The sequence below is a fragment of the Nerophis lumbriciformis genome, linkage group LG03 (assembly GCF_033978685.3).
Source record: "Nerophis lumbriciformis linkage group LG03, RoL_Nlum_v2.1, whole genome shotgun sequence".
In the NCBI taxonomy this organism is placed as follows: Eukaryota; Metazoa; Chordata; class Actinopteri; order Syngnathiformes; family Syngnathidae; genus Nerophis; species Nerophis lumbriciformis.
The window spans coordinates 52,308,567-52,325,757 of record NC_084550.2 but is presented as its reverse complement, the minus strand read 5'-3'; the positions used below and the strand labels follow the sequence as shown (position 1 = coordinate 52,325,757).

The following is a 17,191-nucleotide window of genomic DNA, read 5'->3' as shown; positions in this document are numbered from 1 at the left end:
TATTAATGCAGTATGAAGAAGAATGTTTTAATGTAAACACATAGAATCATCATACTGCTGTGATTATATGCATCAAGTGTTCATTCAAGGCTAAGGCAAAATATCGAGATATATATCGTGCATCGTGACATGGCCTAAAAATATCGAGATATTAATAAAAGGCCATATCGCCCAGCCCTAATTTCAATGGAACATATAAAATGTTGGTGTTGTTTACTTGAGTCATATTGCCATTATAGTGTAGCCTACACTTATCTTATGTTTGACTGCCATCTACTGGTCACACTTATCATTACACCATGTACCAAATAAAATAGCTTTGAGGTGGATAAGCTCAACCAAACTTATTCCTTACATTTAGGCGCACCGGGTTATAAGGCGCACTGTCCAGTTTTGAGGGGAAAAAAAGGATTATAAGTGTGCCTTATAGTCCGGCAAATACGGTATATAAAATATTTCAGTGTGTTTTTAAGTAATTTTTCAGCACATTTAAGAAAACTGCACTTTGATAATAATGATAACAGTGATCATGTTGGTCACAATAACCTTCATATGAAATGTTTATATTGCATGAGACTTTGAACTGTTTTTAGCTTTTCACTTTTTGAACTGTTTTTAACTTTTAAACTGTTTTTATCTAACAAACTATTCTTAGGGAAATTTATATTTGCTTTTTAAATGTGTATTTTTATTTCTGTTTTAAATGTTATTTTTTAGTCTGTCCTTTGCCTCCATTTCTTTGTGGTGTACAGCCCTTTGTTTTTCAACTGTGCTTGTCTTTAAAGGGCTTTATAAATAAAGTTGGTATGGTATGGTATATTGTTACTAATATATGGTATATGATTTAAGAGAAATACAACAGGCTTTCTCCTTATTCAATGAAGGTGCTTTTTCAGCATGACTCATTCAGTGAAAGTGGCGCATCATGTGGCATGCAGCATGAGTCACTGGCAAAGATAAGGACCGACCATGCACACGCAGCTGACCACACAGCAAGCGTCACTTTTAAATCAAAATGAATCGTGCTCGACTGCATCCAAAGAGTGCACACATTCCCTCTGTCATATTGAAATGTACTATCATGTGGGGGGGGGGGGAAATAGTACAGTTTTTATAATGCCCCTGCGAGTTGGACCGACTTGAAATTTCTCACACAGCTCTACAAAACACCCAAAGGTAACTTTAGGGTGTTTAGCCAAGTCACCACTAAATGTTGCAGGCATCTTTATGGGACTGACAAGCACACATTTGAGCAGGATTCAGGTTATAATTCATGGCCGCGATCAAGCAAAATGACAGGTTGGACTTAGCAGCTAACCGTCTATTAGTCATTGACAGTTTTATGTAAGCATTATAAAACTTTGAGGAGCGTGCATTTTCACCACAACCCAGAAGGGGCGCCATGAATGTCATTTTCGGTCATGGCCGTATACTGTGAAGCAACAAATGTGTGCAGCTTTGAATGCTTGTCATTGCGTCACCGAGGAGAAGAAGAAGTCTTCTTCAAGGCTTTGTGACTCATAAGGACGTGGGGGCGTACTAAAGGGTAGATAAAAAAGAAGACAACTTCCACATCATATTCGGCTGCAGACTTTCATATCCATATGTCTCGGAATGGCTCCAAGATGGCGACAATTAAAAAGCAGAGGAGACTGGGCTAGCTTTACAATGCCACACATTTCAAGTTAAAAAGTTAACGTACCAGTGATTGTCACACACACACACTAGGTGTGGCGAAATTATTCTCTGCATTTGACCCATCACCCTTGATCACCCCCTGGGAGGTGAGGGGAGCAGTGAGCAGCAGAGGTGGCCGCGCCCGGGAATCATTTTTGGTGATTTAACCCCCAATTCCAACCCTTGATGTTGAGTGCCAAGCAGGGAGTTAATGAGTCCCATTTTTATAGTCTTTGGTATGACTCGGCCGGGGTTTGAACTCACAACCTACAGGTCTCAGGGCGGACACTCTAACCCAGACCTGGGCAAATTAAAGCCCGGGGGCCGCATGCGGCCCGTTGAGCTTTTCAATCTGGCCCGCCGGACATTCCTAAATAATTGTTTTAGATGTTTAAGATGGAAAGTGTAGCTGCCATTATGATGTGCAGTGATGTTTTCTAATGACCGTAAGTCTTCAACTATACTAAGTCTTTCAATGCTTGGAATCTGCATGATATACTAGTTACTATGGTCATCTAATTAGTTACTATGGTCATCTAATTAGTTACTTTGGTCACTATGAGATATCACAGATGATAGGTGTGTCACATGGGGGTCGCAGCTTGCTGCGGGGTTGTTCTTCCATCGCAAAAGACGGCTCCGGACGACAGCGTGAAGGTAGGCTTGGTTTTATTAACATAAATAATCCTTGGATTTATTAATATAAATAATCCAAACTACCACAAACGCAAACTATACAAGAAAAGTGTGCCTAAAACACAAAAAGTTACTTTTTAACAGAAACTAGGACATGGACATGGAAACTTACTTGGTCAGAATCAGATATAAGCCGGTGTGACATCAAGACAACGAAGGCAGAACGAGTGACTGGCAAAGGCAACTTAAATAATGCCTCTGATTAGCGCTCGGGAAGCATGTGAGCGGTCGAGCACTAATCAGAGACAGGTGAACACAATGAGTGACCATGACAACCAAAACAAACTCACAAGAGCACAACCAAGAACTAAAGCAGTCCAAAAACTAACAGAAAATAACTAAACAAACATGATCCGGACCACGGATCATGACAAGGTGGGGTTTTTTTTACCTTTCACGTTCATATTTCACTGTTTGTTGCATTTTGGTTGTGTTGATTGTAAAATATGTTGTCAATATTCAGTGTTTTATCGGTCATAGTTAACATTGTAAATCCCACATTCTTTATTTTCACGTACATTCTGGGTGTCTCATTCAGTAAAAAAATGCAAAATTCCATTCCGTTTTTTAAGGCGGTCTGTCATACTGTTTTTAGCTTTCAATCATTATTGTGAGGTTTTGTATTAGTATTCCTAAAAATAGATATACCGGCCCCCAGACACACTTTTTTTTTATCTAAATCTGGCCCCCCCAGTCAAATAATTGCCCAGGCCTGCTCTAACCACTCGCCACATTTGTTGGCAACAATAAAAAAAAGCATGTAAAACAAAGTTTTAAACCCAAAACAAGCAACATTTTTACCATAGTCTCCCTTGCTTTGTACGGTAATTGTTGCTGCATTACGGCTGAATCCTAAAATATATTCTTAAAATGGTGCATTGTTAGCATGACAACTAGGGTTGGGCACCGAATCAGATTTTTTTTGGCAGCGATTCACGTGCAATCCAATGGTGCACTGCAAAAAGTCAGTGTTCAAAAACAAGAAAAAAAAATACAAAAATTAGGGGTATTTTATTTGAACTAAGCAAAATAATCCGCCAATAGAACAAGAAAATTCGGCTTGTCAAGACTTTCCAAAACAAGTAAAATTAGCTAACCTCAATGAACCCAAAAATACCTTAAAATAAGTATATTCTCACTAATAACAAGTGCACTTTTCTTGGTAGGAAAAAAAAGAAGAGACCTTTTTTGCTCAATATGTGGAAAAATATTCTTAAATCAAGTAAATGCTAGTGCCATTATCTTGATATAATGATATGCGCTCGGCATCATGATTTTTTTTTTTCGTGCTTGAAGTAAATGATAAATGATAAATGGGTTGTACTTGTATAGCGCTTTTCTACCTTCAAGGTACTCAAAGCGCTTTGACACTACTTCCACATTTACCCATTCACACACACATTCACACACTGATGGAGGGAGCTGCCATGCAAGGCGCTAACCAGCAGCCATCAGGAGCAAGGGTGAAGTGTCTTGCTCAGGACACAACGGACATGACGAGGTTGGTACTAGGTGGGGATTGAACCAGGGACCCTTGGGTTGCGCACGGCCACTCTACCACTGCGCCACGCAGTAGTAGTTTTATACTTGTGAGTGTTGATTGATTGCAACTTTTATTAGTAGATTGCACAGTACAGTACATATTCCGTACAATTGACCACTAAATGGTAACACCCGAATAAGTTTTTCAACTTATTCACGTTAATTAATTCGTGGTATGATGAATGAGTGTTGATGACACAGCTTTGCAACGGTTGATATTCTAGTTTCAAGCATGTTTTACTCAATATAGGTCATAAAATCTCAGCAACAAGCTGTAATATCTTACTGAGATCATTTAGGACCAAAACCCTTAAAACAAGTAAAACACTCTAACATAAAATCTGCTTAGTGAGAAGAATTATCTTATCGGACAGAAAGTATGCAAATATCACCCTTTTTTTAGATATTTAATCTTACTTAGATTTCAGTTTTTGCAGTGTGCCTGCCATGTTACGGTACCGGTTGCCGATAAAGCCGGCTCTCTGCACTCCAGCACCACTGAGAGCGGACTCTGCCAAACTACCTCTTGGTAATGTTGCAATTTTCAATGCCAACAAGGAAATTGACTCAAAAAAAATGCTCCGAAGTAAGTTATGTAAAATGTGCTAGCTTGATGCTAATATACATTGCCGTTGCTATTGACATGCTACTGATTAGCATTCGTGAATTTACCTTAAATTCTACTTTTTTCCTACACTTTGAACCCTGGGGCTTATACGACTGAGTAGCTCGTTTATGGGTTTTTTTTTGATGGCGGCCATAATAAAAATATATTTTTTTAAAACAAGCAAAAACACTGAGCGGGTGTTTTATTGTTTGTTTTATAGCACCAACTTTTGGACGAGTTCGTTCACTGCAAGTGCTGCAGTGTCCTTCCATTTACGGGTAGTGCTTTTTTTTTCCCAACCGAGGTGCCGTACAGTCTTTTAGCTGACCATAGCATTTCCACTTGTGTGGATTCTTCATTGATTACTCTAAGCAACGTTTGTAAGTTTTACAGGATAACTAAAACTTTTTATACTTACTAAACCGTCCCATGTGTGATGTCTCCAGGAGTGTTTCATGCATATTTGCACGTGATATCGTAATATAAGGACGGTAGCGTCATTAGCATTAACTAATAGGCTAACACGTTTGAGTGTCTATGTTAGTATCATTAACTTACAATGGCCTTTTTTTGTATTTTTTCAGTTCCATAAATTCCTCAGTAAACTCACTAAGACATCACTGTGGAATTATTGAGTCTGTTTAGCTGATTGGAGAGCTAGCTTACGCAGTTAGTGGGTCCATGACGATGACTTCTGTTTTGTTTGATCAGCCGTTTTACTGTTGTGTTACAGACACAGTTTGGAAACAATTAAGGTATGTAAATAAACATTTACAGAATTTTACTGTTTAAATAATTAATCTGTGGTTTATAGTCCGGTGCGGCTAATATACGGAAAAATTATTTTTTGTTCGAAAATTATATTCCTTATATTCCTATTATTAACATTTTTTAGGGCAAAACAAAAGACAACATCCAGCAAAAACTGAACAGACTCGCCAACACAGCATAAGCTACACACTACTGCCATCTAACATCTTGGATTTGCAACTGTAATTGTAACTTATTGTAATACTTGCAAATGACACTCAGAAATGTGATAATAAAACAAGATGTAACAACTTGACAGCTGTTATAATCAGCACATGTTGCAATAAAAAAGTAGATGTTATTATCAAAAACAATTAATATTTATTAACACACAAAAGTACCAAAAATTGGTGCCATTGAGTATCGGTATTGATTCCCTGGTACTGGAATTTGGCTAAAGGCAACAAACAGTGGAAATATATACTCCTGGAAAATGTTTAAATTACAAAGTATATTCCATTTTTCTACAAACAACAAAAGCGACTTATGACTGTTGACTATTGTAACAAGAATTTTAATAATCACATGGAAAAAGAGACTATGAATACAAAAAAAATAACTTGACACTCTTAAATGCCAGTAAAATAAATGTAAAAAAATTAGACAAGACATCATGATTATGCACGCACAACCCTGAAAAACAGTACATTAGTGGGCAGGTTCAGTAAGGAACTCAATGTACGAGGAGACAATTTGAGTAACATTATGTATTTACAAAGTACATGGAAGAAACACATGCTGAGAAGCACTGTGTCTGATCATATTTATGTTGAATTCAATCATTTATTTGCATTTAATGAGTACCGCGGTGTCTGATATCACTTACCCTGACCACCCTGTATTCATTTAATGACTCATTTACAAACCCCGTTTCCATATGAGTTGGGAAATTGTGTTAGATGTAAATATAAACGGAATACAATGATTTGCGAATCATTTTCAACCCATATTCAGTTGAATATGCTACAAAGACAACATATTTGATGTTCAAACTGATAAAAAAATATTTATTTTTTTGCAAATAATCATTAACTTTAGAATTTGATGCCAGCAACACGTGACAAAGAAGTTGGGAAAGGTGGCAATACATACTGATAAAGTTGAGGAATGCACATCAAACACTTATTTGGAACATCCCACAGGTGTGCAGGCTAATTGGGAACAGGAGGGTGCCATGATTGGGTATAAAAACAGCTTCCCAAAAAATGCTCAGTCTTTCACAAGAAAGGATGGGGCGAGGTACACCCCTTTGTCCACAACTGTGTGAGCAAATAGTCAAACAGTTTAAGAACAACGTTTCTCAAAGTGCAATTGCAAGAAATTTAGGGATTTCAACATCTACGGTCCATAATATCATCAAAAGGTTCAGAGAATCTGGAGAAATCACTCCACGTAAGCGGCATGGCCGGAAACCAACATTGAATGACCGTGACCTTCGATCCCTCAGACGGCACTGTATCAAAAACCGACATCAATCTCTAAAGGATATCACCACATGGGCTCAGGAACACTTCAGAAAACCACTGTCACTAAATACAGTTTGTCGCTACATCTATAAGTGCAAGTTAAAGCTCTACTATGCAAAGCGAAAGCCATTTATCAACAACATCCAGAAACGCCACCGGCTTCTCTGGGTCCGAGATCATCTAAGATGGACTCATGCAAAGTGGAAAAGTGTTCTGTGGTCTGACGAGTCCACATTTCAAATTGTTTTTGGAAATATTCGACATCGTGTCCTCCGGACCAAAGGGGAAGCGAACCATCCAGACTGTTATCGACGCAAAGTTCAAAAGCCAGCGTCTGTGATGGTATGGGGGTGCATTAGTGCCCATGGCATGGGTAACTTACACATCTGTGAAGGCACCATTAATGCCGAAAGGTACATACAGGTTTTGGAACAACATATGCTGCCATCTACGCGCCGTCTTTTTCATGGACGCCCCTGCTTATTTCAGCAAGACAATACCAAGCCACATTCAGCACGTGTTACAATAGCGTGGCTTCTAAAAAAAGAGTGCGGGTACTTTCCTGGCCCGCCTGCAGTCCAGACCTGTCTCCCATCGAAAATGTGTGGCGCATTATGAAGCGTAAAATACGACAGCGGAGACCCCGGACTGTTGAACGACTGAAGCTCTACATAAAACAAGAATGGGAAAGAATTCCACTTTCAGAGCTTCAACAATTAGTTTCCTCAGTTCCCAATCGTTTATTGAGTGTTGGTAAAAGGAAAGGCCATGTAACACAGTGGTGAACATGCCATTTCCCAACTACTTTGGCACGTGTTGCAGCCATGAAATTCTAAGTTAATTATTATTTGCAAAAAAAAATACAGTTTATGAGTTTGAACATCAAATGTCTTGTCTTTGTAGTGCATTCAACTGAATATGAGTTGAAAAGGATTTGCAAATCATTGTATTCCGTTTATATTTACATCTAACACAATTTCCCAAATCATATGGAAACGGGGTTTGTACAATGATTGTCGGTTTGATAAATGTCACAGTGTTTCCCCAACATTTGTTTATTTGTGGTGCACCGCCACCAATATATTTGAACAGCTCCAAATTGATTTGGCACTACCTGTGGCTCTTGCCCCACACATTAAACATATTATGATGGGACTCTGTATGACTGTAGCTTGTCATTCCAACTCCAACATCTTCATTTGAACACATTTCATAGACAGAGAATGTTAGAGATGGGGAAAATGATCCGTTGTCCGATGCATCACGATTAGAATGTGGGCAATTCATGAATGGATGGACAAATACTAATAATTAATGAATTAATACATTTAAAGTCAGGGTTTCCCCGTAAAGTAACTGAATGTGGCGCACCGCCACGGCAAAATCATGGACCCCACAACTTAAAAAAAGGCTTTTTACATGAAAACCAATAAAATACAATAATGCATTGTAGCCTCCAGAAGAAGTCAAAAGTCTGACGCTCACTATTTTTAACTTTTATTGAAAATCCAACCAATTCCAACAGGTTGTGCCTCCCGTGCAAACACTTTTGTCTCCGTGCTTACCCGGACACACGACAACACTTCCTCATTCTCCGCCAATCCACTTTTAGGCACGTACGGTGTGTTTGAGATTATGAGAAAAATAAACATGAAATCGAAACCACACAAATATAAAACATTACCGCCAGTAAGTCATTACAGTATGAATGGATAATCTGATGGAGCTTGAGAGGTGCTGCAAGGAGGAATGGCCGAAACTGCCCAAAGATAGGTGTGCCAAGCTCGTGGCATCGCATTCAAAAAGACTTGTAATTGCTGCCAAAGGTGCATCAACAAAGTATTGAGCAAAGGGTCCGAGTACATATGATTGTGTTTTTTTTTTAATATTTAATACATTTGCAAAAATTTCTACATTTCTGTTTATTTCTGTCAAGATGGGGTTCTGAGTGTACATTATTGAGAACTAAAATTAACTTTTTGATTTTAGCAAATGGCAGCAATGAACATACTTGCCAACCCTCACGGATTTTCCGGGAGACTCCCGAAATTCAGCACCTCTCCCGAAAACCTCCCGGGACAAATTTTCTCCCGAAATTCAGTCGGACTCAGGTCTTCATGGACCTGAGTCCAGCTAACCCACAACATAAACAGCATACCTGCCCAATAACGTTATAACTGTAGAATGATGGAGGGCAAGTTCTTGGTTTCTTATGTGGGTTTATTGTTAGGCAGTTTCATTAACGTCCTCCCGGCGCGGCAACAACACACAACAACAACAGTCACGTTTTTGTATACCGTAAAGCAGTTCGTCTGCCGTAAACAGCAATGTTGTGACACTCTTAAACACGACAATACTGCCATCTAGTGCATTTGATGAAAGCACTTTTGTGCGTGCCACACAGCAATGCATCATCAGAGAGGGTGTTCAGCATGGTTAGAAAAATAATGACAGAGAATAGAACAAGGATGGACAATTCAACCCTTAACTCAACAATGAGTAGGTGAGTGTTATGTGTGTGTATATGTGTAAATAAATGAACACTGAAATTCAAGTATTTATTTTATATATATATATATATATATATATATATATATATATATATACATATATATATATATATATATAGCTAGAATTCACTGAACGTCAAGTATTTCTTATATATATATATATATATATATATATATATATATATATATGAAATACTTGACTTGGTGAATTCTAGCTGTAAATATACTCCTCCCCTTTTAGCCACGCCCCAACCACACCCCCAACCACGCCCCCGTCCCACCCCGACCAATATAATATAGCCTATTATTGCCGCAGTATTGACAAGTGATGCACCAAATTTCGGACGGCGAAAAAATACTTTAATCACCAAAAAACAGCGCTGCCAAAACCGAATGTTGTGATGAAGTGAACAAGACGCACTCCATTGTCAGCATCTCTGCGATGTGTATGTAACTTTACTGGATCCCAGATATACCCGCGGACAGCCATCTATAAAATGTGCCAATAATAAGAGGACTGTGGTGGCTTTTAAGGAGACAAAGTCCAACTGGAGCAGCAGCGCCAAGAAAGTGTGACGTCATCCTCACTGCAGCTCGCTTTTTTGTCAGGGACAGAAGAAGAGTACACAAGTACATTTTTAATAATACCACAAAACTATGCTGGATTTGTTGCTAGTCATTTTTAATAAAGACTATGTCACTAAAAGTCTCTAGACACTTGAAAAACTCTCATCAAGGGACATTGTATAATAAGCAGCAACAACTGAAAATAAAGCAAAACAATATAACATAAAAATATATGTTTATACTCATTAATTACACAGATTTGTTTTAAATGTATATATCATATACATTTTTTAGCCTTTCTAAAGAAAATCATATCCTCACAGCAAATTATGAAAATTACACAATGACGTCATGGTGACCACACCCCTAACCACAAACCCCTAACCTAGATTGCCAATACACCACAGGTATATCTAGGGTAAACCCTGAGAGTATATAATAATAATATACAATATATATAAGCGATAAACAATATGATAATACTATACAATACAATGTTGGCGTTAACGCACTTTTTGTGTCTTTTTACGCATTGAAATCAGAAAGGACGTGAATTTCCGGAAGTCCCCTTGATGCAGAATTTTTTTTTTTTTTTTACCGCCCGGTTTGCTTGTTTGTTTTTATTAAATTATCGCTTTCCTACTGTGTTTTGATTTGTTTATATTTGCCAGGTCATATTATTAATTATTATTAATTTTGATTGATTGATTGATTGAAACTTTTACTAGTAGATTGCACAGTACAGTACATATTCCGTACAATTGACCACTAAATGGTAACACCCGAATAAGTTCTTCGACTTGTTTAAGTCGGGGTCCACGTAATCAATTCATGGTAAATTATTGGTCGACTTCAAAGTAATTCTCTTTCCGGAACAATTTCTTAAATTTTGAGTCGTCGAAAGATTTATCGATCAGGAGCGCGGGACAGATGTCCCCTCCAGGGCCGATGTATGTCGGGGGAAACACCCTCCACTTTACCCGGCAGTGGGTCCCTACAATTCCGCTCTTTGGTCAGAATGACGAGGCCGTCGATTTGTTACAACTCTTTATTGATGTTTTCCACAAAGCCAAGCGGACATCCACCATGCTATTAACACTCCTGAACATGCTAGCGCTCCCTCTCCTATCTTGCCCACTCACTTACCCACGTCACTCACCGCCATTCTTAAAGGGGAACACACAGCTTATGGCCAGACATGAAATGCTAGAGGCATTGAGTGCCACTGTATTAAATAACATTGAAACTAACTTGCCAAATTCTAAGTTTGCTGGCATTATTTGCCATGAAAGTGTAGATATGGCAGTTTTTAGATGACTGATGATCTACATACAGGTGAGAATAATCAATTACATTTGTCATATGCATGTATGCCCTGGCACACCAATATCATCATTTCGTGACCGAAGCAAAACGCTTTTTACACTTTTATACTGAAATAAATACACCTACAACTTATGAAATGAAAATATAGGAAAAAAATACCGGCAGCGGTAAAGTTTAGATCCATGAAGGGAAGAAGAAAGTGAATGAATGTTTATAACTGAATACATTTACATATGCATAAAAATGTGTTTTCTTTTGTATTATTTTTTTTATTAAGTAATGCTTATGACAACCTTTTTCCAAAACACAATATAGAATGTGAGATATAACAGGATAATGCATACATTTATCATTTGTTTTCAAAACGGTTACAAAATAGTGGGACCCCAAAAATTTACTGTGGGACCCTATTTCTATGACTTGATGGGATTCCTTGGACCCCATTTTGAAAACTCCTAGCGCCAACACGGCAATATAATAATTATAAATGTATAAATAATCAATTTATAATGTAATCGTAGGCCCTGAAGCATGATGGAGTCGTGAGGTACGAAAAGATATCCAACACTAGACAATGTGCATCCAATTTGGCCACTTTGTTGCTATATTTAGTGACTATTCTACATTCTGTTTGCCAAAATGCAACTCGTGACAAATGTAGAAAGGTTCCTGGTCCTATTGAACACTTTTGGACACTAACAAGAAAGCACAAATTATTTTCTCCAGCCGGTGCTGCAGTGGTCCCCCTTGTCAGTTTGTGAGAGAGAGAAGAAAAAAAAGAAGTATGTGTTTGTTCGTTTCCTATCAGCATATAAATGACATTAACATGCAAATCTAATCTAACCCGTTATGTGTAATTATGCAAATTAGATGATATTTTGATGTTGTCCCTATTTTTATCTAATAAAAGGTAATATGTGTCTATTGTATAGTGTCAATTTTACTCCTTCATTTGTTTCCTTTCTTCTGGCATTACAGAGCCATCTATTTGAAAACTCTCATTTTTGATTATTGTGTTCCATACTACAATGTGACCAGGGCAAACGCAGTCATTATCCAAGAAAGGGGTAAAAAGATTAAATAAATTCTGCTTCTTCCTACTTTTTCTCAGACATGTTGAATTGTGCAAGTGTAAACATGTGATGTACTATGATGTAACATTGCCTAACATGTTCCAAAAGAACAAAATCATGACCGGTATTATCAACAGACAAATTGTCTGCAGCCATAACCAGGCTCCACATAGAGTAAGTCAACCACCCCTGGCATCCTACACTGTAAAAAAAAAATCCTATTTTTATGGTTTATTTACTCTAAATTTCTACTGTAATTTTTCTATTTTTTTTAATAGTTTATAAAACTGTAGAATTTAAGACGTTATCTGTAAATAAATAAACAATCCACCTGTTATTTTAAGTAATATGCCAGTAATGACAAACTATGTATATTTCAATTTTTTTTTTAAAGAAAAATACCAAATTAATTATTCATAGCATTTTCTGTTTTCTTAAATTACTTTCAAATTCATGTAAAATTACAGTACTTATCTTTCATTAAATATGTAGCTTGTTATATAAAAGTCTATGTCCATACTAACAATCTAACTGGAATAGAGGTATTTTTCTGCAGAACTGTTTGCATCGTCAGTTTATTAAAGGTGGTTGATCTTAACAATTCAGAAAAAATCTGTAAAATAATGGTATTTTTCTGTGGAACTGCCAGCATTGTCACTTCATTAAAGGTGTTCGATCGCAATAATTTGGAAAAACTCTGTAGAATAAAGGTATTTTCTGCAGAACTGTTTGCATCGTCACTTTATTAAAGGTGGTTGATCTTAACAATTCAGAAAAAATCTGTAAAATAATGGTATTTTTCTGTGGAACTGCCAGCATTGTCACTTCATTAAAAGGTGTTCGATCGCAATAATTTGGAAAAACTCTGTAGAATAAAGGTATTTTCTGCAGAACTGTTTGCATCGTCACTTTATTAAAGGTGGTTGATCTTAACAATTCAGAAAAAATCTGTAAAATAATGGTATTTTTCTGTGGAACTGCCAGCATTGTCACTTCATTAAAAGGTGTTCGATCGCAATAATTTGGAAAAACTCTGTAGAATAAAGGTATTTTCTGCAGAACTGTTTGCATCGTCACTTTATTAAAGGTGGTTGATCTTAACAATTCAGAAAAAATCTGTAAAATAATGGTATTTTTCTGTGGAACTGCCAGCATTGTCACTTCATTAAAGGCGTTTGATCGTAATAATTTAGAAAAACTCTGTAGAATAAAGGTATTTCTGCAGAACTGTTTGCATCGTCACTTTATTAAAGGTGGTTGATCTTAACGATTCAGAAAAAATCCGTAAAATAATGGTATTTTTCTGTGGAACTGTCAGCATTGTCACTTCATTAAAAGGTGTTTGATCGTAATAATTTGGAAAAACTCTGTAGAATAAAGGTATTTTCTGCACAACTGTTTGCATCGTCACTTTATTAAAAGTGGTTGATCTTAACAATTCAGAAAAAATCCGTAAAATAATGGTATTTTTCTGTGGAACTGCCAGCATTGTCACTTCATTAAAGGTGTTTGATCGTAATAATTTGGAAAAACTCTGTAGAATAAAGGTATTTCTGCAGAACTGTTTGCATCGTCAGTTTATTAATGGTGGTTGATCTTAACAATTCAGAAAAAATCTGTAAAATAATGGTATTTTTCTGTGGAACTGCCAGCATTGTCACTTCATTAAAGGTGTTCGATCGCAATAATTTGGAAAAACTCTGTAGAATAAAGGTATTTTCTGCAGAACTGTTTGCATCGTCACTTTATTAAAGGTGGTTGATCTTAACAATTCAGAAAAAATCTGTAAAATAATGGTATTTTTCTGTGGAACTGCCAGCATTGTCACTTCATTAAAAGGTGTTTGATCGTAATAATTTGGAAAAACTCTGTAGAATAAAGGTATTTCTGCAGAACTGTTTGCATCGTCACTTTATTAAAGGTGGTTGATCTAAACAATTCAGAAAAAATCTGTAAAATAATGGTATTTTTCTGTGGAACTGCCAGCATTGTCACTTCATTAAAGGCGTTTGATCGTAATAATTTGGAAAAACTCTGTAGAATAAAGGTATTTCTGCAGAACTGTTTGCATCGTCACTTTATTAAAGGTGGTTGATCTTAACAATTCAGAAAAAATCTGTAAAATAATGGTATTTTTCTGTGGAACTGCCAGCATTGTCACTTCATTAAAGGTGTTTGATCGTAATAATTTAGAAAAACTCTGTAGAATAAAGGTATTTCTGCAGAACTGTTTGCATCGTCACTTTATTAAAGGTGGTTGATCTTAACGATTCAGAAAAAATCCGTAAAATAATGGTATTTTTCTGTGGAACTGTCAGCATTGTCACTTCATTAAAAGGTGTTTGATCGTAATAATTTGGAAAAACTCTGTAGAATAAAGGTATTTTCTGCACAACTGTTTGCATCGTCACTTTATTAAAAGTGGTTGATCTTAACAATTCAGAAAAAATCCGTAAAATAATGGTATTTTTCTGTGGAACTGCCAGCATTGTCACTTCATTAAAGGTGTTTGATCGTAATAATTTGGAAAAACTCTGTAGAATAAAGGTATTTCTGCAGAACTGTTTGCATCGTCACTTTATTAAAGGTGGTTGATCTTAACAATTCAGAAAAAATCTGTAAAATAATGGTATTTTTCTGTGGAACTGCCAGCATTGTCACTTCATTAAAGGTGTTTGATCGTAATAATTTGGAAAAACTCTGTAGAATAAAGGTATTTCTGCAGAACTGTTTGCATCGTCACTTTATTAAAGGTGGTTGATCCTAACAATTCAGAAAAAATCCGTAAAATAATGGTATTTTTCTGTGGAACTGCCAGCATTGTCACTTCATTAAAAGGTGTTTGATCGTAATAATTTGGGAAAACTCTGTAGAATAAAGGTATTTTCTGCAGAACTGTTTGCATCGTCACTTTATTAAAAGTGGTTGATCTTAACAATTCAGAAAAAATCCGTAAAATAATGGTATTTTTCTGTGGAACTGCCAGCATTGTCACTTCATTAAAGGTGTTTGATCGTAATAATTTGGAAAAACTCTGTAGAATAAAGGTATTTTCTGCAGAACTGTTTGCATCGTCACTTTATTAAAGGTGGTTGATCTTAACAATTCAGAAAATTTTTCTATTTTTCCGCAAAACGTTTCATGAAAATTTTTGTAAATAAAATGTTTTTGATCATTATTTGGTTTACAATGTTTTACTTTAATTTTATGGTTTTCGTTTGGCAGCCGTAGCTGCCAGGAGATGACTGTTTTTTAACAGATTTTTTTTTTACAGTGTACACAACCACGGACAACCACTCCAAGCGCCAAGGCTTTCAGACGAAACACCGCCCTGGCCTTCTGCATCTTAATAAGATGTGGGGGCACCAGAAAGGGAAATGAAGGCATGGCAGTGTTTAGGAGGAAGCTCAATAAATGACTGAACACAGCCCCCTGGGGTGGCTGTGCCAGGGGCTTTCCAGGAGGTCAGAGCAAGCCAGCACAGCCAATCATGTCAAGGCGAAGGCGGCAGATTGAACTAAAACTGACATATCAAAGCGACCAAGTTTTGTAAAGGGAGGAAGGAGGCATCACCAAAGCACATGCCGTTTGACAGCACGGTGTTTACTGCAAAATACTTCTTCTTCCAATTAAAACCAGCTCCAATTATTGGTGAGTTTTCCTTTTACAAACTAGAAAAGTAGCTAGCTCGCTCTATCTACTGAATCCAGTGGGTCAATGCCGACTTGGCCTCACTGCAAGCAGACTATAACCCTGAAAAAGTGAAAATTAAGTTCTTAATGTGGCACACAAGTTATCAAGTACCTTCCAAAATGGAACGGGTTCTCTTTGGCACCTAACAGATTTCTATTCCGCTTTGTAGAAGGCCGTTGAATAGAAATCAGTGAGGTGTTTCTTGGGTGATCTTTCTAACATATACACTGTAGGTGCACTTGATGATAAATGCTTTAAAATGTATTATCGGAAAGTATCGGTATCAGTTTCAACCTCCCGATTATCCCGGATTTGGAGGTCTTAAGGTTGGCAAGTATGCTCTAGTACAGTGGTTCTCAACCTTTTTTCAGTGATGTAGCCCCCTGTGAAATTTTTTTTAATTCAAGTACCCCCTAATCAGAGCAAAGCATTTTTGGTTGAAAAAAAGAGATAAAGAAGTAAAATACAGCACTATGTCATCAGTTTCTGATTTATTAAATTGTATAACGGTGCAAAATATTGCTCATTTGTAGTGGTCTTTCTTGAACTATTTGGAAAAAAATATATAAAAATAACTAAAAACTTGTTGAAAAATAAACAAGTGATTCAATTATAAATAAAGATTTCTACACATAGAAGTAATCATCAACTTAAAATGCCCTCTTTGGGGATTGTAATAAAGATCCATCTGGATTCATGAACTTAATTCTGAACATTTATTTTGTTGAAGTATTATTCAATAAATATATTTATAAAGGATTTTTGAATTGTTTCTATTTTTAGAATATTTAAAAAAAAATCTCACGTACCCCTTGGCATACCTTCAAGTACCTCCAGGGGTATACGTACCCCCATTTGAGAACCACTGCTCTAGTATACTCTGGACTGAAGCTGTGTGCCTTCATTGTTTTTGTAGCTGTTGTTTTGAGGCATGTTTAAAAAAATTTAAAAAATAATGCACTTTTTGAAAGTCAAAGTATAGTATTTCCCATAGTTGTAATGGGTATTAGGATTATCTCAGGGAGGGCATGTCCCAAATTCCAAGCTGCTGTTTTGAGGCATGTTAAAAAAAAATAATGCACTTTGTGACTTCAATAATAAATATGGCAGTGCCATGTTGGCACTTTTTTCCATAACTGGAGTTGAAGTTGTTCTCTTATGTTGGAAAACCTTGTTTTTGATTGATTGATTGATTGATTGAAACTTTTATTAGTGGATTGCACA

General features: G+C 36.7%; 1 protein-coding gene across 3 annotated transcripts in view; it reads right to left on the bottom strand.

Annotated features, from left to right (window-relative positions):
- The window catches only part of foxj3 (forkhead box J3), a 362,845-nt gene that overhangs the window by 317,921 nt on the left and 27,733 nt on the right, over nucleotides 1–17,191 (bottom strand). Inside the window, exon 1 of one of the 3 annotated variants that reach the window (XM_061939101.2) lies at nucleotides 2,486–3,039. The exons of the other annotated variants lie outside the window; for them this stretch is intronic. The gene's annotated coding sequence lies outside the window, so the exon portion shown is untranslated. Of the gene's footprint in view, nucleotides 1–2,485; nucleotides 3,040–17,191 lie in introns of those variants that run through there. 3 annotated transcript variants of the gene reach the window in all.